We start from the raw sequence: 23,227 nt of genomic DNA on the forward strand, positions 1-23,227 counted from the left end.
TCTATCTGTAACTACAGAAGATCCCTGAAACCGTTAGCGTCGATGACGCAGAAAAAAGTGAACGGATGTCATCACGCCGACGTAGGCCTAATAAGGAGTCGGTGACATCAGACGGAGTCGCACACGATGCCGCGTTCCTATAACGTCGTCCACGCCGGCGTGCTACAAAGAAAAATTTCGAACGTTGCTGACGCAAGGGGGATATTCACATGGGGAGGAATCCACAAGGCAGATGTATCTATCAGAAATAATATTATAGCCAACGTGGCACACTCCACAGTACGGCCAAGGCCTCTCAGGTGACAAAATGCTGATGCTAGTGCCGCGACGACGCCGGTAATATAAATTGTGCGCAGTCCACTGTCCGGTATGAATGAGGACACCGGGACGCAGAAGGCAGGTACCCCATGGAACAGACGCAGTGACTGCGTGCGGTGCACAGGGGGCTTCCAGTCCCCACTTCCTGAATTCCCAGCCGACCTCACTTCCTTCCAGGAGGCTGTGTGGTCACATGATCCCTCCTGTGGGACTCAGACCCGCAGCGGGCGGGTATTTCATTGCAGCACTGCAGCTGTAAAATACAATGTCGCAGCAGAGTGGTAAACTGTTAAAATACTTAGCCTGTGATGGTGGCAGCGCCCATTTGCGGGGTGCAGCAGAGCTGGCACAGGCACGCTAGCAGCCTGGCGTGGCTGGCTTCAGTGGTGAGTGCTGGTACAACAGAGCCACAAATGCGTGACAATGCATTTCAGTGCAGTGATGCGAAACACCACACTGAAATGCATTAGAGTCACGCGGTACGCTTGATAATTGGCAGGAATGACGCTCTCCCTCACCATTTTGCCTTGCTTTGGCCAATTTCCAGGGGTATTTGACAACTCTACCAGCTTCATCTTTATACTGAAGTAATGCTGTTTGAATTTGAGAGGATAAGGTAGGGTCTTGTGTGTGTGCATGGGAAGTCAGTTTTTTCAGTGTTTATTCCACAGAATTTAGAGTGTTTTGAGTCAACCGTAATATGCTGGATTGTTTGGAAATGCAGAAACCCAGAATAAAGTCCCTAAAGGCTTCCCATAGTGTAGGATGGTTCCCACAGAGCGTTTGGTTTGATTGAAATAGTCCAGTATATATTGGTGGGTGTCATCGTGCCCAAGTAAATGTACAAGACTTTAGACTGAATATGCTCTACAATGTGTGCACCACCAAAGCAAAGATAGTACAGATGGTGGAGAGTTTAACCTTAGAACCAGGTCCAGCCTTTTCATATATAATTGACAAAAAGTTTCTCTAGTTCTCTGTTAGCATGATAACCATGAGCAATGCAGCGCAGTGGCAAACAGCATATTCATCAGTTTTTCACAAATGTATTTCAATGGACTGAATATACTTACATCATCAAGGGGTTTTCCCCCAATTGTCTGATCCAGTTTCTGGTCAGCAACATTGGATGAAGATGGCTGAAAGAATTTTTAAAAAAATAGACATTTATAACAAATCAAAATTAAGTGTGGTCGTCCTTTTGCATTTCTTTTCACAAATCATTGATTTTTACCATTGGGGACGGAATCATAAGTGTAAGTCAAAAATTAATTATCAGAAATGGAAGTATGTGATAGTAAACGGACAAGTGTAAAAGCATTCTAAAAATTGCCACAGTATATGAATAGTGGTTGAAAACAAAAGCTGTCCAGAAAAGTTCGGAAAAATTTGGAAATACAGATTGGGGTTGAAGTGCTGAAGCAATAATAAAATAGATCTGTGAAGAGTATGAATAGTGAGAGTATTCGAGGATTCTAGGAGGAAAATAAGCAGAAATGACATTGAACTGCTTCTTGAGTGGAGATACGTAACAACAGGAACAATTTTATAAATATATTCTGCTTACAGGAATTCCAAGCTTATGCACCCAAGCTTCAGGCAACTATGAAATGTTTTGGGATTTAATATTAAAACAGCACATATATTAGAGAACAAAACTACTTTCTGTGTCCCTTGTGGCTTCCTCACTATTGATTGTTATGGGAGGAATAGTCTAAAGGTAAAAGAGAAAGTGATTAAGAGACCTCCATGAAAGGCAAACTATGATAATTGATGACAGTTTTCTCAGGTGCAATGTTAGTCTCTCTGACCAAATCAAGTGCAGTGGTGCCGACATTTAGGCAATGTCAGATCTATATAAAACCATACTGCATTTGTGACACTGTAATGCAGCATTGCGTAATAGGAACCGAATCCTTTTAGAACCAACAAAAGCTGGTGCAAATTACAGAAGTTGTTACCTTGGTCAGATGGTACTTGATGTCTGAGGGGTGGGCTGGACTGAAGGAGCTGGAGTCATGAATAGTGTGAAGGGAGAACGTAGGAATGAATAGTGTGAAGGGAATAGCCTGAAACAGTTTATGCTGTGTACCCAAGTCAGTGCACAAGACTTCACTATCAGTAGGCTCTGAATACCAGCAAACCCAAGATGGTCCAGGGGGTGGAGAATTTAACCATGGAACCAGGTCCTGCTCTGTCATACATAGTGTACAAAGTGTATCTCTAGTGTTCTCTCTTAGCAAGGGGCGCATTATAATCACGAGTAGTCTGCACCTGCATAAATTCTTGTGTTGTGTGAACATTTGATCATTAGAGTGTGAAAAGTAATAACATGTAAAGTAATATGATAGAGGGATTTCGTGCAACGTGGAGGAATTATTGTAATTGTGCCTTGAATGGTAAAATCTTAATGTTCGTTTTACAAGTGATAAATGAGAAATTAATTTACTGACATATAGTGCACTGATTTAAAGGTGCACAGTAACAATGTTCTTGTATATGTGTGTTTAAGGAAGATCTATGACGATTCTTATATTAGCTGATGTTGTGTATGCCTCATGTGTATTTCTCCCTGGCTCTCATAACTGAAGCATTTGTAATGTTCATGTGTATGCAGAATCGTATCTTTCTCACATTTCTGTTGCAGGTGGAAAAATTCCTCTTTGTTAGTTAGAATAACGCTTTTGTTTTAGGAATTAGGCATTGGGAGGAGAGGATACATTTGAACTAGGAGTGCTGATAATGTGTTACGGTGTTCTTTCTCACTGGAGAAGGCCTGAGAATCAAGGTCATCAAGTCAGAGGCCAAGAGTTTCGAAACTGAATGGAAAGTTACCTACGAGGAGGAGTCCAGCTGGATGGGATGATTTTGTGATGCAAAGATGGGCTTGTCCAAGGATTGAGATGTTGGAATTGGGGACAGTGCCCTGGGCTTTTTGGGTTAGAAGAGGAGATCTGATGGAGAGAGAAGGAGCATCTTAGAATGAACTCCATAGCTTTATGCTACTTGGCCCATTCAACATGAGTGCACTTCTTAGGAAGTCTTCACGCACGGACACTTTTTTCCTTAACTTGCTTGGGGAAATGCTAAGTAGGGATGTCATGTTAGTGTTAGTGTAGGGACATACTAATGCTTTTACTTTTGAACGTCAAATGAAGAATACTCTTGATGTCGACGCAGTGATCATCTGCATTCTGATTTTAGAACTGGTCATTCTCTGCATGTTGCATAGATTGAATGTTGCCCTTAGGTTTGGCTTTGTATTAGTTCTAATGTTTTTTTTACACCCTCATTCTGAGGTGTTTGTATGTCCAATTGTTCTTGGCTTTGTGATAAACTATCTAAATTTAGATCCTGGAGTCAGTGATTCTTAGGAGTCATGGGTTATTCGAATTGTGAAATCTAATCAGATAAGATATTTCTCCCCTCTACACTTTTAAGCAAGAACCAACGGTCTTTTGACCATGGGTTCCCAGCAAAATCTAGGATGTGGAACCCAGACTCATCATAAGCATTGGCAACTCAGTGCAACACAGGACATTGTTCAGTTTTTCACAAATGTATATTCACAGACTTAATCCACTAACATCTTCAAGTGATTTTGCCTCAGTTGTCTGATCCAGCTTCTGGACAGCAACATTGTGTGTAGGTGACTGGAAGAAACCCAAAAAAGAACTAAGATTTACAACAAGACAAAATGATGTGTGCTCATCATTTTACATTTCTTTTTCAGACATTAAATACTTTCATCTGGTATAATTCCTGGGTTTCTAATGCCCCTGCCTCTTTACCATTGGTGATGGAGCTATAAGTGTAAGTAAAAAGTAATTTTACAAGGGTGAGATGACAATAACTCAGGATCCCCAGGAGCCACCCTATAACGTCTCGCCACCGATCTAGATACTGCAGGTGCAGACAAAGGCTTTTTCCAAACTTCCAGAATTGGTTCCGTCAGAGCTTCAGTGAAAGGTAGAGTAGGCTCAATGATAGAAGAAGGCGAATGTATGACTTCTGTGAGGATATTAGGTTTGAACTCAACTGTTGGTAAAGTTAAGTTCAGTAAATCAGACGCTTTTCTAATTACCATATGGTATGGTACCACATCCTTGGAGGGTGCATCTGAAACCACAGGTAATCCCCATTCCGGAGAAAGTTCAAGATTGCTAGCAGAATGAAGATCCTCAAAACAATCATTATGTTCCTGAAGTTCACCTTCCTCCACTTCAGGTTCCACATACTCTTTCTCCTCAAGTTGACGTTGGGCTCTACGTCTCGACCACTCCATACGGATTGACATCGACGGATCCGGTAACGACTCCGATGGAGTCGGAGCCGGCGTCGACCGAGGAGGCGGAATAACAGGAGGAAAAGAAACAGGAACCGGCGTCGAGCCTCGATCCGAATTCCGAAGTCGCTCCGGAGTCGGCGAAGCCGTGCACGGAGCCGTGGAAAAGCATGTGTACTTTTGATTTTGGGGGCCCGTTGCGGGCCCCCAGGGGGTGGACGGGTGGGGGGTGCACATGGGGGGTACCTATGGTACCCCCCAACATTTACATGCACAAAGCGGCAGGCACGGCGCGGTGCCTGCCGCTTTGTGCATGTAAATGTAAAACATGCACTTTTAACATTGCGGCGGGTGCTGCTTGAAGCAGCACCCGCCGCAATGTGAAATATCCAGGATGTGACCGCCAGGGTGGTGGTCACATCCTAATTTGCACAGAGGGACCGCCGCAGCCCATGCGGACGGTCCCTCCACCTCTGGGATGGCGGACGGACGCAAGTCCGTCCGCCATCCTAATCGGCCCCTAAGTGTGGTCGTCCTTTTGCATTTCTTTTCACAAATCATTGATTTTTACCATTGGGGACGGAATCATAAGTGTGAGTCAAAAATTAATTATCAGAAATGGAAGTATGTGATAGTAAACGGACAAGTGTAAAAGCATTCTAAAAATTGCCACAGTATATGAATAGTCGTTGAAAACAAAAGCTGTCCAGAAAAGTTCAGAAAAATTTGGAAATACAGATTGGGGTTGAAGTGCTGAAGCAATAATAAAATAGATCTGTGAAGAGTATGAATAGTGAGAGTATTCTAGGATTCTAGGAGGAAAATAAGCAGAAATGACATTGAACTGCTTCTTGAGTGGAGATACGTAACAACAGGAACAATTTTATAAATATATTCTGCTTACAGGAATTCCAAGCTTATGCACCCAAGCTTCAGGGAACTATGAAATGTTTTTGGATTTAATATTAAAACAGCACATATATTAGAGAACAAAACTATTTTCTGTGTCCCTTGTGGCTTCCTCACTATTGATTGCTATGGGAGGAATAGTCTAAAGGTAAAAGAGAAAGTGATTAAGAGACCTCCATGAAAGGCAAACTATGATAATTGATAGGGGACACCTATCCTTTCTGGAACTAACGCACGAAGGCTCTTTGAAATCCTACGGCATCAGGACAGCGGACCCAGCAGCCCTTACACCCCTTACACCCTTACACCCACCTCTCGCCGCACCCGCTCCGCGGGTGCCGCGTCGCGCTGTTCCAAGCGCCAGCTGTTCACTGAGGGCTTCAAGGCGGCTTAGGGTGAGAGGCTCGGCGGGGCTGCGAGCGTGCGGGGACTCGGATTACCAGGAGTCCCTGCGAGACCGGGGAAGAGCATCCGGTCCGCTCTCCCTGCCGGCCCGCCCCCCGCCTTTTGCAGTTACTTAAGGCTCCTTCAACCCTTCTTCACTGGGACACCTATCCTTTCTGGAACTAACGCACGAAGGCTCTTTGAAATCCTGCGGCGTCAGGACAGCGGACCCAGCAGCCCTTACACCCACCTCTCGCCGCACCCGCTCCGCGGGTGCCGCGTCGCGCTGTTCCAAGCGCCAGCTGTTCACTGAGGGCTTCAAGGCGGCTTAGGGTGAGAGGCTCGGCGGGGCTGCGAGCGTGCGGGGACTCGGATTACCAGGAGTCCCTGCGAGACCGGGGACGAGCATCCGGTCCGCTCTCCCTGCCGGCCCGCCCCCCGCCTTTTGCAGTTACTTAAGGCTCCTTCAACCCTTCTTCACTGGGACACCTATCCTTTCTGGAACTAACGCACGAAGGCTCTTTGAAATCCTGCGGCGTCAGGACAGCGGACCCAGCAGCCCTTACACCCACCTCTCGCCGCACCCGCGCTGCGGGTGCCGCGTCGCGCTGTTCCAAGCACCAGCTGTTCACTGAGGGCTTCAAGGCGGCTTAGGGTGAGAGGCTCGGCGGGGCTGCGAGCGTGCGGGGACTCGGATTACCAGGAGTCCCTGCGAGACCGGGGAAGAGCATCCGGTCCGCTCTCCCTGCCGGCCCGCCCCCCGACTTTTGCAACGCCCATATAACATTTCTAAACTCCCGCAGCGCCGGGGCGAAGACCGGGCTAAGAGCGGGCCGTTTGAGGCCGTTCGAGGTCTTAGAGGTCTGGGCTGGGCCATTCCCCTTGGGTTCTCTACATCACCCTTACTGTTACTTGTGTTAACCTCATTTTGTGCTCTGCTGTGTCAACGATGTGTTCACGGGGTAGTCGGAGCAAAACTGCCATGGGTCTTAAAAAACCGAGTGGGACTTTGGATGATTTCCTTACGAAGACTAACCAGGCAATTGATGCAGAAATAAATAAAATGCAGCACAGGGTTTCCCTTGAATTAGATGCTGCGCGTAAATTGTCTATGGACATTGTTTCTTCTAAGAAATCGTCCTTAGGCAAGTTGGCCTTAGCACTAACTCCCGAGCGCACAGATGGTCCACGCCCCTTGATTATTATGGCTGATATGCATCACCCGCCTCCCACATCTCCCCTTAAGCAAGTTAAGATTCCTATTCCACCTGCTTTAGAGGTGCCTGTACCGTCTATGTTTGTGGCAGGGAAAAGATCACCAGGAAAAACCGTTATGCCCAAGACCGCTGCTATCGCTAGAAAGGCTGCCCTCCAGCGGAAAAAAATTCTGGCAAGGTCTACCTTTGCTCGTAAAAAGGCAAGGATTGCCCGTTCCCAATTTTTTAATAATCGACGACCATTGGGTACACCAGGGTTCGGGGATGTAAAAGAAAATATTGTCTCAGCACCAGCGAGTAGTGATATTAGTTTTGTCCCAAGTGATGTTGAGTTTGAATCCTTAGTGGAAAATTCCCAGGACAACAATAATACAGTACCAAATAAGTGTAGATTGAGTGAGGTTGAGGGGGACATAAGGAGGGACGAGGAATTTTTACAAACAGTTTGGGACACACTCAAAAAGTTACTTAATCCCCTAGAACTGAGACTTTGCCGCATGGAAAATCATTTGCTAGAAATGGATAAAACTATAGTTACACTGGCCAGCCTTAGTCTTAAGCAAATGGAAGCTAGGGTCACACAGGATGAGAGCCTGACTTTACAGCCATCAGCGGTAGACCCCCCGGCCCACCCCACCACAAACTCCAAACCTGTACCAAAACCTCGTACAATAGTTGGGGATAGTGCCATCAACTCTTCCAATCTTAGCCTTTGTTCCCTGCCTCGGGGCTTAATACCATCTAAACGCACACAACAAGCTTGCCCTGATAAAACTATAATTCCACCAAAGGCGAAGGCTCACATTAGCTCACTACAGAACACAACACATCCTAAACCTAGGCAACAACCTGATGCACAACGTTCTAATCACTTGATTAACAAGAACCGGCCACCCTTAGAATCTAGTCGACCAAATTTTCGTGGTGGCTATATTGATCTACCTCCAGAGGCCAGTTCATATGTCATCATACTAACCGGTGTACCTACTCTTGATCATCAGTCAAAAGAGGACCCTTGGTCTCTTAAAAATAAGGTCATTCACTGGCTAAATAAGAACAGACAGTTACCTAGTCACCTAAGAAGCCAGGTTTTAATGGTGCGAAGAGTACCATGGGTTGGGCGCACTCATAAAAACATTACTGGTGACTGTATAGTGGTGTCATTTGCTGATCCCAACACAGCACAGCACCTTTGCTCATGGGCCTCTTGCGAAGGTGATCAGTTAATCGTTGCTAGACCCCTCACTTTCTTTTATCCCCCTCAAAGGCAATTTGACATGGGAGGGTCTTGGACGACAATCCAAAAGCCCAGGCATAGAGGTTTTAGATATGGTGGGCCCAGACGGAACACTGGGTGGCAAGGTGTGCCTACTTTTAACATGTTTGGCTGTTTAGATGAGGTCGACTGACATGGGGGGGGGGTCGCTTTAAAACATCCAGTTGATCTCACCTCGCCCCCCCGGGTATCACCCAGTATAGATTGTTCTATGTCGCCATCAGGTTTACTACCTATAGTGGACATTGTTGGTGATCGAATTCTGATTGAGTCAGGAGTTCCGGGACATATTGAGACCCCCAGCCTTAGTAATCCAGCGAATGTAATTAAAATGGCCTCCTGGAATATAGCAGGTTTAAGGGGTCGCCTGGATAACGATGATTGGGTCGATTTCATCACTACTAACGATATCATCGTCTTCCAGGAAACCTGGTCAGTTGATCCCCTGTTTAGAGTAGGTTTTCTTAACTTTTATACACCTGCTTTGCAGGGTCTTAGGGGTAGGCCATCAGGTGGGTTAACCATATGGATAAATAGCTCACTCGGATTCAGTGCGAGGGAAATCCAGGTGAAGAACCCCGATCTCCTTTGTTTATTATTAAGTAAGGAGAATTGCAAGGATATTCTCTTAATCAATATCTATGCCCGGGGTTGTCAGGGTGGCAAAAAGCAACCCATCCTTAATGACCTGGAAGCCCTCCTAAATGAGCAGAAAAGTGACCAGCTCGTGTTAGTGGCTGGCAACTTGAACTGCACATTCGAACCTATTATGAATCTTGTTGAGGATATAGGGTTGGAGGATGATATCGTCTGGAACATTCCCCCGTTGGCTATAACTAAGGGAGCTAGGGGTACGGAGGCTGCCTTTCACTGGCTTGGACTCTGTCTGGAATGGGGGTTCCGGGCGGTGAATGGGCGTTGCCTATCTGATAAGGTGGGCAATCCAACCTTTAATAATGGGCTTGGGGTGAGTCGTATTGACTATATTTTGGTCAATATTGATTCCTGGGACACAGTAGTGGACATGTCAATTGAAACTAGGCCAGAGAGTGACCATGATCCGCTCTTATTTGTCTTTAAGGTCCCGGGTTTAGCGCCCTCCCAGGTAGAAACAGCTTGCATTACATCAGATCTAGTTTTGAGTGACAATAGAAGACGGGTCCAATGGCCGAGGGTCATAGTCAATCAGGAACTTGTCAGCCAAATAGAAAAACTTGTCCTCGAAACCAGAGACAAGATGCTTGCATCTTCACCTGATGATAGGGCCAAGCCCACTATTGTTGATCTTCACGAGGCATGTTTCGTGGCCATTAAAGAACTGCTTACTAGGCCATACAGAAAACAGAAAGTGAAGCAACCCAAAGGTTGGTACAATAAAAATTGTAGAGAAGCACACAGTATCCTAATCGCTGCTGTTAAATCCAGAAACACCTTAAAAATTAGGACAGCGCGACAGGCTTATAAACATATTATTTGGGAAGCCAAAAGGGAATGGGACGATTCATATTGGCTGGAACTCCTTAAAGCCTGTGAATCGTCTAACCAGATTAAGTTTTGGGAGTTGGTTAGGTGGGGTCGGGGTTCTGACTCACTTACTCCGGAAAATTATGTTTCTTCTGCTGATTGGGTGGAATTTTTTTCCTCTCAATTTAAGGACCCTAATATTGTTCATTTAGGTGCTGAGTCTGTAGTGGGGACTTCACCAGTAGTTTACGGGGATGGCCTTAATTTCTGCACCTCAGATACTGAACATGCTTTACGCTTAGTCCAGTCTGGAAAAGCCCCAGGTATAGATGCTGTTCCTGCAGATCTTTTTAAATCAAACTTAGATCTTTGGGTCCCCTATATAACAATTTTAGCAAATTCTATTGCAGCGGGAGCTAGGGTGCCACAATCCTGGAAGGGTGCCGAAATACTTCCTGTACACAAGAAAGGGGATCGATCTTCTCCGAAAAACTATCGCCCCATTAGTTTGATCGATACTATTCAGAAAGTGGTTTCAAGAATGGCCCTAGATAGAATTCAGGGGTGGATGGAGCAGAATAATATACTCTCCCCTATGCAAGCAGGGTTTAGATCTGGTACTAGCACCCTAGATCAGGTGTTTCGCCTTACAATGTTATATTGGAAGGTGGTCCTTTTGGGCGGAGGTGTCATGTACGCCGCCTTTGTTGATCTCAGGTCGGCTTTCGACTTGGTTCCGAGGGCCAAGTTATGGGATGCCCTTAGACTTATGGGCTTTCCACCTGAACTTTTAGAGCTGGTTAGGCGTCTACACGAGGATAATTTTGCCCGTGTAAGATGGGGGAAGCAGGGCCAGGTAACCGCTAACTTCCCTGTCGAACGTGGGGTTCGGCAGGGTTGTGTGTTGGCACCCACGCTGTTCCTCCTGTTTATTAATCGGGTGGTTGCTTTCTTTAATGAAACACAAACTGATGCACCCACCCTGGGGGGGGCCAAGTACCCCATGCTAATATTTGCCGATGATACCTTGCTCCTTTCTAGGACTCGAAGTGGCCTTCAGGCAGCTTTAAATAGATTTGCAGTATTTTGCACTGAAAACGACCTTCAGATCAACGCTGATAAAACCAAATTTATGGTATTTAACAAAAACAAACAAACTACAAGTTCATTTTTATTAGAAGGTGTCCCCATTGAACAGGTCAAAGTCATGACCTATCTAGGCGTGACCTTGGACCATCAACTTAACTGGAATCCACAGTTGGAGGTTTTAATTCTGAAATTTGTCCGCCTTACTGGCTGCTTGCTAAGGGAACAAAAAAAAACCTTGACAAAACGCATTACACCAGCGTTAAAAATCTATGAGGCCAAGGTCAATGCAGCCACCTTGTACGGTGCGGACATTTGGGGCTACAAAAGCTTGACAACATTGAGCATAGCACAGAATAGGTTCCTTCGGAGTCTAGTTGGGCTTCCGCAATCAACACCCATAAAACCACTGCTTTTGGATTTAGGCTGTAGACCCCTGGATGAGATGGCACAGTATCGGCTCGTCGCTTTTTGGCGACGACTCTGGACGACTCAAGAGCTTAGCCTCTTTGCCCACGAATTGTGCGAAATTAGATCATTGTGGGGTGCCATGAAAATCCCTTGGTTGCGGGAGGTCATACAGATTCTGCACTCCATGGGCCTTTCTGAATTATGGTCACATCCGGAACGTGCTAGGTTCCCTTCCAAAGTGGAATTTAAAGAGCTATTTTGGGCTGCAAAGAAATCTGCACTGGTTCTACTCTCATCAGAAAATAGCCTAACGGGATTATTCCTAACAAATAAGATTACACCATCCCTTGAGCCTTTTTGGGATTTGATATGCAAAGCCCTTGACCGTAAGCTGTACTTTCAGTTTCGGGTGGGAACGTTGCCGATCAATTCCTTTACTGCAAAATGGACAAAGCCTTCTACCTCCAAGTGTCCCTTTTGCTCTGATCAGGTTGAGAGTATTGGCCATATATTTTTTGCTTGCCCAGCATATCGATTGCCTCGACTAAAATGGCTGCAACCAATTTGTAAAACTTTAAATTGTGTGGAGAATCGCACTGCCCTGTTGAAATTACGCGACATGCGCAATGAAAAAACTGTGATTTGTGTTGCTAAATTTCTGGGGTGGATGTGGCTGATTCGTGCAAAGAATGTGTAACCCCGCTTTGATTAACTTGCTTTTTAAACTGTTTTTTAAATTTTGTATGTTGCCCACGGGCTATCTATCTTTTTATACTTGGGGTTCCTTGGATTACGTAACAAATGTTGATACTTTGTAAATGTTTTTACTCTGTGGTCTTTTATGAATTTTATTCGAAATAAAGACTTATGAACTTGGAACTTGGATAATTGATGACAGTTTTCTCAGGTGCAATGTTAGTCTCTCTGACCAAATCAAGTGCAGTGGTGCCGACATTTAGGCAATGTCAGATCTATATAAAACCATACTGCATTTGTGACACTGTAATGCAGCATTGCGTAATAGGAACCTAATCCTTTTAGAACCAACAAAAGCTGGTGCAAATTACAGAAGTTGTTACCTTGGTCAGATGGTACTTGATGTCTGAGGGGTGGGCTGGACTGAAGGAGCTGGAGTCATGAATAGTGTGAAGGGAGAACGTAGGAATGAATAGTGTGAAGGGAAGAGCCTGAAACAGTTTATGCTGTGTACCCAAGTCAGTGCACAAGACTTCACTATCAGTAGGCTCTGAATATCAGCAAACCCAAGATGGTCCAGGGGGTGGAGAATTTAACCATGGAACCAGGTCCTGCTCTGTCATAAATAGTGTACAAAGTGTATCTCTAGTGTTCTCTCTTAGCAAGGGGCGCATTATAATCACGAGTAGTCTGCACCTGCATATATTCTTGTGTTGTGTGAACATTTGATCATTAGAGTGTGAAATGTAATAACATGTAAAGTAATATGATAGAGGGATTTCGTGCAACGTGGAGGAATTATTGTAATTGTGCCTTGAATGGTAAAATCTTAATGTTCGTTTTACAAGTGATAAATGAGAAATTAATTTACTGACATGTAGTGCACTGATTTAAAGGTGCACAGTAACAATGTTTTGTATATGTGTGTTTAAGGAAGATCTATGACGATTCTTATATTAGCTGATGTTGTGTATGCCTCATGTGTATTTCTCCCTGGCTCTCATAACTGAAGCATTTGTAATGTTCATGTGTATGCAGAATCGTATCTTTCTCACGTTTCTGTTGTAGGTGGAAAAATTCCTCCTTGTTAGTTAGAATAACGCTTTTGTTTTAGGAATTAGGCATTGGGAGGAGAGGATACATTTGAACAAGGAGTGCTGATAATGTGGGACGGTGTTCTTTCTCACTGGAGAAGGCCTGAGAATCAAGGTCATCAAGTCAGAGGCCAAGAGTTTCGAAACTGAATGGAAAGTTAGCTACGAGGAGGAGTCCAGCTGGATGGGATGATTTTGTGATGCAAAGATGGGCTTGTCCTAGGATTGAGATGTTGGAATTGGGGACAGTGCCCTGGGCTTTTTGGGTTAGAAGAGGAGATCTGATGCAGAGAGAAGGAGCATCTTAGAATGAACTCCATAGCTTTATGCTACTTGGCCCATTCAACATGAGTGCACTTCTTAGGAAGTCTTCACGCACGGACACTTTTTTCCTTAACTTTCTTGGGGAAATGCTAAGTAGGGATGTCATGTTAGTGTTAGTGTAGGGACATACTAATGCTTTTACTTATGAACGTCAAATGAAGAATACTCTTGATGTCGACGCAGTGATCATCTGCATTCTGATTTTAGAACTGGTCATTCTCTGCATGTTGCATAGATTGAATGTTGCCCTTAGGTTTGGCTTTGTATTAGTTCTAATGTTTTTTTACACCCTCATTCTGAGGTGTTTGTATGTCCAATTGTTCTTGGCTTTGTGATAAACTATCTAAATTTAGAACCTGGAGTCAGTGATTCTTAGGAGTCATGGGTTATTTGAATTGTGAAATCTAATCAGATAAGATATTTCTCCCCTCTACACTTTTAAGCAAGAACCAACGGTCTTTTGACCATGGGTTCCCAGCAAAATCTAGGACGTGGAACCCAGACTCATCATAAGCATTGGCAACTCAGTGCAACACAGGACATTGTTCAGTTTTTCACAAATGTATATTCACAGACTTAATCCACTAACATCTTCAAGTGATTTTGCCTCAGTTGTCTGATCCAGCTTCTGGACAGCAACATTGTGTGTAGGTGACTGGAAGAAACCCAAAAAAGAACTAAGATTTACAACAAGACAAAATGAGGTGTGCTCATCATTTTACATTTCTTTTTCAGACATTAAATACTTTCATCTGGTATGATTCCTGGGTTTCTAATGCCCCTGCCTCTTTACCATTGGTGATGGAGCTATAAGTGTAAGTAAAAAGTAATTTTACAAGGGTGAGATGACAATAACTCAGGATCCCCAGGAGCCACCCTATAACGTCTCGCCACCGATCTAGATACTGCAGGTGCAGACAAAGTCTTTTTCCAAACTTCCAGAATTGGTTCGGTCAGAGCTTCAGTGAAAGGTAGAGTAGGCTCAATGATAGAAGAAGGCGAATGTAAGACTTCTGTGAGGATATTAGGTTTGAACTCAACTGTTGGTAAAGTTAAGTTCAGTAAATCAGACGCTTTTCTAATTATCATATGGTATGGTACCACATCCTTGGAGGGTGCATCTGAAACCACAGGTAATCCCCATTCCGGAGAAAGTTCAAGATTGCTAGCAGAATGAAGATCCTCAAAACAATCATTATGTTCCTGAAGTTCACCTTCCTCCACTTCAGGTTCCACATACTCTTTCTCCTCAAGTAGACGTTGGGCTCTACGTCTCGACCACTCCATACGGATCGACGTCGACGGATCCGGTAACGACTCCGATGGAGTCGGAGCCGGCGTCGACCGAGGAGCCGGAATAACAGGAGGAAAAGAAACAGGAACCGTCGTCGAGCCTCGATCCGAATTCCGAAGTCGCTCCGGAGTCGGCGAAGCCGTGCGCGGAGTCGATGACCTCGGCGGCGCTGAACCGATCCAAGAAGGATATGGAGTCGGCATAAAAGGTAGAAAAGGCGCCGGTGCATAAGCTTGGGGGACACCCAAGTTGAAAGACAAAGGACCCATAGGACCCGCAGGTGCTCCAGTGGGGTACATTGCCCTCGCATACACTCCATACATAGCATTTAGGAAATGCGATGGATCTTGACCAGGACCAGGAAAAGAAGGGTAAGAACCCATTGGATTCGTAGGAGGCTGTACTGGATTCGGCTCCTCTTGATCCTTTTGATTTTCCGGTTCATCCTCCGGAATTGGAGATTGAGAAACCTCCACAACGTCCTCATGCTCCGAAGACTGACCCGAAGCCGGATTCGGATCCAGTTCCGGCTCCGTTGTATGCTCTCGAGATCGTACCGGAGTGGTACCACCAACAGGAGATGGAGACACAAAGTCCTTGCGATGCTTTCAAGAAGATTTCTTCTTAGAGTCCGAAGACCCCGAATGATGGTGAGAACTATGCTTCTTCCTCCTATGTTTTTTCTTTGAGAAACCCGAAGCATGCCCAGAAGCGGATTTCGACGCCGACTCCGATCTGGCCCTCGACCTCGATCGCCACCTCGATGACTTCGATCGCGACCTCGAACGCGACTTCGATCTTGACTTCGGTCTCGATCTGGAGTGTCTTGATCTTGATCTCGAAGATCTATTGGCTTCTTTACTTTTAATTTTGGCTAATAAAAGTTTTGCTTCTCGTTCACGCAGAGCCTTCGGATTCATTTTTTAACAGGATCGACAACCCTTGACGTCGTGATCCGATCCCAAACACCATAAACAATCCTCGTGTGGATCAGTAATTGACATCATCCTGGCACACGAGCCACACTGTTTGAATCCCGTTTTCTTCGAAGACATCCTCGATGAAGAACAGAAACAGTAACCGCCAAAAAGTAACAAAGTCTCTATCTGTAACTACAGAAGATCCCTGAAACCGTTAGCGTCGACGACGCAGAAAAAAGGGAACGGATGTCATCACGCCGACGTAGGCCTAATAAGGGGTTGGTGACATCAGACGAAGTCGCACACGATGCCGCGTTCCTATAACGTCGTCCACGCCGGCGCGCTACAAAGAAAAATTTCAAACGTTGCTGATGCAAGGGGGATATTCACAAGGGGAGGAATCCACAAGGCAGATGTATCTATCAGAAATATTATTATAGCCAACGTGGCACACTCCACAGTACGGCCAAGGCCTCTCAGGTGACAAAATGCTGATGCTAGTGGCGCGACGACGCCGGTAATATAAATTGTGCGCAGTCCACTGTCCGGTATGAATGAGGACACCGGGACGCAGAAGGCAGGTACCCCATGGAACAGACGCAGTGACTGCATGCGGTGCGCAGGGCGCTTCCAGTCCCCACTTCCTGAATTCCCAGCCGACCTCACTTCCGTCCAGGAGGCTGTGTGGTCACATGATCCCTCCTGTGGGACTCAGACCCGCAGCGGGCGGGTATTTCATTGCAGCACTGCAGCTGTAAAATACAATGTCGCAGCAGAGTGGTAAACTGTTAAAATACTTAGCCTGTGATGGTGGCAGCGCCCATTTGCGGGGTGCAGCAAAGGTGGCACAGGCACGCTAGCAGCCTGGCGTGGCTGGCTTCAGTGGTGAGTGCTGGTACAACAGAGCCACAAATGCGTGACAATGCATTTCAGTGCAGTGATGCGAAACACCACACTGAAATGCATTAGAGTCACGCGGTACGCTTGATAATTGGCAGGAATGACGCTCTCCCTCGCCATTTTGCCTTGCTTTGGCCAATTTCCAGGGGTATTTGACAACTCTACCAGCTTCATCTTTATACTGAAGTAATGCTGTTTGAATTTGAGAGGATAAGGTAGGGTCTTGTGTGTGTGCATAGGAAGTCAGTTTTTTCAGTGTTTATTCCACAGAATTTAGAGTGTTTTGGGTCAACCGTAATATGCTGGATTGTTTGGAAATGCAGTAACCCCGAATAAAGTCCCTAAAGGCTTCCCATAGTTTAGGATGGTTCCCACAGAGCATTTGGTTTGATTGAAATAGTCCAGTATATATTGGTGGGTGTCATCGTGCCCAAGTCAATGTACAAGACTTTAGACTGAATATGCTCTACAATGTGTGCACCACCAAAGCAAAGATAGTACATATGGTGGAGAGTTTAACCTTAGAACCAGGTCCAGCCTTTTCATATATAATTGACAAAAAGTTTCTCTAGTTCTCTGTTAGCATGATAACCAAGAGCAATGCAGCGCAGTGGCAAACAGCATATTCATCAGTTTTTCACAAATGTATTTCAATGGACTGAATATACTTACATCATCAAGGGGTTTTCTCCCAATTGTCTGATCCAGTTTCTGGTCAGCAACATTGGATGAAGATGGCTGAAAGAATTTAAAAAAAAATAGACATTTATAACAAATCAAAATTTAGGGGCCGATTAGGATGGAGGATTTTCCGCCTCCTCCGGGCCGGCGGAAGCCACCTCCGGCCCGGAGGAGGCGGAAAATCCTCTGTGGAGTCACATAAGACCCACCGCCGCATTACGATGGCTGGTGGGTCTTGGTTTCGGTCCGCTGCTTTTCCGCCGCGGTCGGATTACAACCGCGGCGGAAAAGCTCTCATTTGGCTGGCAGTGTCTATCAGACACCGCCAGCCAAATTAGGAAACATTTGTAAACATGCTTTTCCGCGGCGGTTTTTCCGCCGTGGAAAAGCATGTGTACTTTTGATTTTGGGGGCCCGTTGCGGGCCCCCAGGGGGTGGACGGGTGGGAGGTGCACATGGGGGGTACCTATGGTACCCCCCAGCATTTACATGCACAAAGCGGCAGGCACGGCGCGGTGCCTGCCGCTTTGTGCATGTAAATGTAAAACATGCACTTTTAACATTGCGGCGGGTGCTGCTTGAAGCAGCACCCGCCGCAATGTGAAATATCCAGGATGTGACCGCCAGGGTGGTGGTCACATCCTAATTTGCACGGAGGGACCGCCGCAGCCCATGCGGACGGTCCCTCCACCTCTGGGATGGCGGACGGACGCAAGTCCGTCCGCCATCCTAATCGGCCCCTAAGTGTGGTCGTCCTTTTGCATTTCTTTTCACAAATCATTGATTTTTACCATTGGGGACGGAATCATAAGTGTGAGTCAAAAATTAATTATCAGAAATGGAAGTATGTGATAGTAAACGGACAAGTGTAAAAGCATTCTAAAAATTGCCACAGTATATGAATAGTCGTTGAAAACAAAAGCTGTCCAGAAAAGTTCAGAAAAATTTGGAAATACAGATTGGGGTTGAAGTGCTGAAGCAATAATAAAATAGATCTGTGAAGAGTATGAATAGTGAGAGTATTCGAGGATTCTAGGAGGAAAATAAGCAGAAATTACATTGAACTGCTTCTTGAGTGGAGATACGTAACAACAGGAACAATTTTATAAATATATTCTGCTTACAGGAATTCCAAGCTTATGCACCCAAGCTTCAGGCAACTATGAAATGTTTTGGGATTTAATATTAAAACAGCACATATATTAGAGAACAAAACTACTTTCTGTGTCCCTTGTGGCTACCTCACTATTGATTGCTATGGGAGGAATAGTCTAAAGGTAAAAGAGAAAGTGATTAAGAGACCTCCATGAAAGGCAAACTATGATAATTGATGACAGTTTTCTCAGGTGCAATGTTAGTCTCTCTGACCAAATCAAGTGCAGTGGTGCCGACATTTAGGCAATGTCAAATCTATATAAAACCATACTGCATTTGTGACACTGTAATGCAGCATTGCGTAATAGGAACCTAATCCTTTTAGAACCAACAAAAGCTGGTGCAAATTACAGAAGTTGTTACCTTGGTCAGATGGTACTTGATGTCTGAGGGGTGGGCTGGACTGAAGGAGCTGGAGTCATAAATAGTGTGAAGGGAGAACGTAGGGATGAATAGTCTGAAGGGAATAGCCTGAAACAGTTTATGCTGTGTACCCAAGTCAGTGCACAAGACTTCACTATCAGTAGGCTCTGAATATCAGCAAACCCAAGATGGTCCAGGGGGTGGAGAATTTAACCATGGAACCAGGTCCTGCTCTGTCATACATAGTGTACAAAGTGTATCTCTAGTGTTCTCTCTTAGCAAGGGGCGCATTATAATCACGAGTAGTCTGCACCTGCATATATTCTTGTGTTGTGTGAACATTTGATCATTAGAGTGTGAAAAGTAATAACATGTAAAGTAATATGATAGAGGGATTTCGTGCAACGTGGAGGAATTATTGTAATTGTGCCTTGAATGGTAAAATCTTAATGTTCGTTTTACAAGTGATAAATGAGAAATTAATTTACTGACATGTAGTGCACTGATTTAAAGGTGCACAGTAACAATGTTCTTGTATATGTGTGTTTAAGGAAGATCTATGACGATTCTTATATTAGCTGATGTTGTGTATGCCTCATGTGTATTTCTCCCTGGCTCTCATAACTGAAGCATTTGTAATGTTCATGTGTATGCAGAATCGTATCTTTCTCACATTTCTGTTGCAGGTGGAAAAATTCCTCTTTGTTAGTTAGAATAACGCTTTTGTTTTAGGAATTAGGCATTGGGAGGAGAGGATACATTTGAACTAGGAGTGCTGATAATGTGGGACGGTGTTCTTTCTCACTGGAGAAGGCCTGAGAATCAAGGTCATCAAGTCAGAGGCCAAGAGTTTCGAAACTGAATGGAAAGTTACCTACGAGGAGGAGTCCAGCTGGATGGGATGATTTTGTGATGCAAAGATGGGCTTGTCCTAGGATTGAGATGTTGGAATTGGGGACAGTGCCCTGGGCTTTTTGGGTTAGAAGAGGAGATCTGATGGAGAGAGAAGGAGCATCTTAGAATGAACTCCATAGCTTTATGCTACTTGGCCCATTCAACATGAGTGCACTTCTTAGGAAGTCTTCACGCGCGGACACTTTTTTCCTTAACTTGCTTGGGGAAATGCTAAGTAGGGATGTCATGTTAGTGTTAGTGTAGGGACATACTAATGCTTTTACTTATGAACGTCAAATGAAGAATACTCTTGATGTCGACGCAGTGATCATCTGCATTCTGATTTTAGAACTGGTCATTCTCTGCATGTTGCATAGATTGAATATTGCCCTTAGGTTTGGCTTTGTATTAGTTCTAATGTTTTTTTACACCCTCATTCTGAGGTGTTTGTATGTCCAATTGTTCTTGGCTTTGTGATAAACTATCTAAATTTAGAACCTGGAGTCAGTGATTCTTAGGAGTCATGGGTTATTCGAATTGTGAAATCTAATTAGATAAGATATTTCTCCCCTCTACACTTTTAAGCAAGAACCAACGGTCTTTTGACCATGGGTTCCCAGCAAAATCTAGGAAGTGGAACCCAGACTCATCATAAGCATTGGCAACTCAGTGCAACACAGGACATTGTTCAGTTTTTCACAAATGTATATTCACAGACTTAATCCACTAACATCTTCAAGTGATTTTGCCTCAGTTGTCTGATCCAGCTTCTGGACAGCAACATTGTGTGTAGGTGACTGGAAGAAACCCAAAAAAGAACTAAGATTTCCAACAAGACAAAATGATGTGTGCTCATCATTTTACAGTTCTTTTTCAGACATTAAATACTTTCATCTGGTATGATTCCTAGGTTTCTAATGCCCCTGCCTCTTTACCATTGGTGATGGAGCTATAAGTGTAAGTAAAAAGTAATTTTACAAGGGTGAGATGACAATAACTCAGGATCCCCAGGAGCCACCCTATAACGTCTCGCCACCGATCTAGAAATTGCAGGTGCAGACAAAGGCTTTTTCCAAACTTCCAGAATTGGTTCGGTCAGAGCTTCAGTGAAAGGTAGAGTGGGCTCAATGACAGAAGAAGGCGAATGTAAGACTTCTGTGAGGATATTAGGTTTGAACTCAACTGTTGGTAAAGTTAAGTTCAGTAAATCAGACGCTTTTCTAATTACCATATGGTATGGTACCACATCCTTGGAGTGTGCATCTGAAACCACAGGTGATCCCCATTCCGGAGAAAGTTCAAGATTGCTAGCAGAATGAAGATCCTCAAAACAATCATTATGTTCCTGAAGTTCACCTTCCTCCACTTCAGGTTCCACATACTCTTTCTCCTCAAGTAGACGTTGGGCTCTACGTCTCGACCACTCCATACGGATCGACGTCGACGGATCCGGTAACGACTCCGATGGATTCGGAGCCGGCATCGACCGAGGAGCCGGAATAACAGGAGGAAAAGAAACAGGAACCGGCGTCGAGCCTCGATCCGAATTCCGAAGTCGCTCCGGAGTCGGCGAAGCCGTGCGCGGAGTCGATGACCTCGGCGGCGCTGAACCGATCCAAGAAGGATATGGAGTCGGCATAAAAGGTAGAAAAGGCGCCGGTGCATAAGCTTGGGGGACACCCAAGTTGAAAGACAAAGGACCCATAGGACCCGCAGGTGCTCCAGTGGGGTACATTGCCCTCGCATACACTCCATACATAGCATTTAGGAAATGCGATGGATCTTGACCAGGACCAGGAAAAGAAGGGTAAGAACCCATTGGATTCGTAGGAGGCTGTACTGGATTCGGATCCTCTTGATCCTTTTGATTTTCCGGTTCATCCTCCGGAATTGGAGATTGAGGAACCTCCACGACGTCCTCATACTCCGAAGACTGACCCGAAGCCGGATTCGGATCCAGTTCCGGCTCCGGTGTATGCTCTCGAGATCGTACCGAAGTGGTACCACCCACAGGAGATGGAGACACAAAGTCCTTGCGATGCTTTCGAGAAGATTTCTTCTTAGAGTCCAAAGACCCCGAATGATGGTGAGAACTATGCTTCTTCCTCTTATGTTTTTTCTTTGAGAAACCCGAAGCATGCCCAGAAGCGGATTTCGACGCCGACTCCGATCTGGCCCTCGACCGCGATCGCGACCTCGATGATTTCGATCGCGACCTCGAACGCGACTTCGATCTTGACTTCGGTCTCGATCTGGGGTGTCTTGATCTTGATCTCGAAGATCTATCGGCTTCTTTACTTTTAATTTTGGCTAATAAAAGTTTTGCTTCTCGTTCACGCAGAGCATTCGGATTCATTTTTGAACATGTTCGACAACCCTTGACGTCGTGATCCGATCCCAAACACCATAAACAATCCTCGTGTGGATCAGTAATTTCCATCATCCTGGCACACGAGCCACACTGTTTGAATCCCGTTTTCTTCGACGACATCCTCGACAAAGAACAGAAACAGTAACAGCCAAAAAGTAACAAAGTCTCTATCTGTAACTACAGAAGATCCCTGAAACCGTTAGCGTCGACGACGCAGAAAAAAGGGAACTGATGTCATCACGCCGACGTAGGCCTAATAAGGGGTCGGTGACATCAGACGGAGTCGCACGCGATGCCGCGTTCCTATGACGTCGTCCACGCCGGCGTGCTACAAAGAAAAATTTCGAACGTTGCTGACGCAAGGGGGATATTCACAAGGTGAGGAATCCACAAGGCAGATGTATCTATCAGAAATATGATTATGGCCAACGTAGCACACTCCACAGTACGGCCAAGGCCTCTCAGGTGACAAAATGCTGATGCTAGTGCCGCGACGACGACGGTAATATAAATTGTGCGCAGTCCACTTTCCGGTATGAATGACGACACCGGGACGCAGAAGGCAGGTACCCCATGGAACAGACGCAGTGACTGCGTGCGGTGCGCAGGGCGCTTCCAGTCCCCACTTCCTGAATTCCCAGCCGACCTCACTTCCTTCCAGGAGGCTGTGTGGTCACATGATCCCTCCTGTGGGACTCAGACCCGCAGCGGGCGGGTATTTCATTGCAGCACTGCAGCTGTAAAATACAATGTCGCAGCAGAGTGGTAAACTGTTAAAATACTTAACCTGTGATGGTGGCAGCGCCCATTTGCGGGGTGCAGCAGAGCTGGCACAGGCGCGCTAGCAGCCTGGCGTGGCTGGCTTCAGTGGTGAGTGCTGGTACAACAGAGCCACAAATGTGTGACAATGCATTTCAGTGCGGTGATGTGAAACACCACACTGAAATGCATTAGAGTCACGCGGTACGCTTGATAATTGGCACCATTTTGCCTTGCTTTGGCCAATTTCCAGGGGTATTTGACAACTATACCAGCTTCATCTTTATACTGAAGTAATGCTGTTTGAATTTGAGAGGATAAGGTAGGGTCTTGTGTGTGTGCATGGGAAGTCAGTTTTTTCAGTGTTTTTTCCACAGAATTTAGAGTGTTTTGGGTCAACCGTAATATGCTGGATTGTTTGGAAAT

Source organism: Lissotriton helveticus, chromosome 5_1, assembly GCF_964261635.1.
Source record: "Lissotriton helveticus chromosome 5_1, aLisHel1.1, whole genome shotgun sequence".
Lineage (NCBI taxonomy): Eukaryota > Metazoa > Chordata > Amphibia > Caudata > Salamandridae > Lissotriton > Lissotriton helveticus.